Below are 321 nucleotides of genomic sequence, written 5' to 3'. Positions count from 1 at the left end.
GTAGCTCCCCCCCTCCCCCGCTACCAATGCTTGGCCATGCTGACTGTCACCAATCACCTCCTTTTTTCCATGTGCCTTAGCATAGTTTTCAGAAGGATCTGCTCCATGATCTTTCTTGGCAGGAAGGTGAAGCTGACTGGCCTTTAGTTCCCTGGGTCTTCCTTATTTCCATGCATTGGGTTTGCAGTGCAAGGTTTTGGTAGCAGGGGAGTGGCTACAGGGGTGGCTTCTGTGAAAAGCTGCTTATTACCGCAGGCCTAGGCCCTAGGGTATATCACCTCACCGTGTCCTGCAGCCCTAGGGAAGAGGAGGAGGAGACAC

Source organism: Corvus brachyrhynchos, unplaced genomic scaffold, assembly GCF_000691975.1.
Source record: "Corvus brachyrhynchos isolate BGI_N302 unplaced genomic scaffold, ASM69197v1 scaffold507, whole genome shotgun sequence".
Lineage (NCBI taxonomy): Eukaryota > Metazoa > Chordata > Aves > Passeriformes > Corvidae > Corvus > Corvus brachyrhynchos.
The sequence above is the reverse complement of the archived record's forward strand: the minus strand, read 5'-3'. Positions refer to the sequence as shown.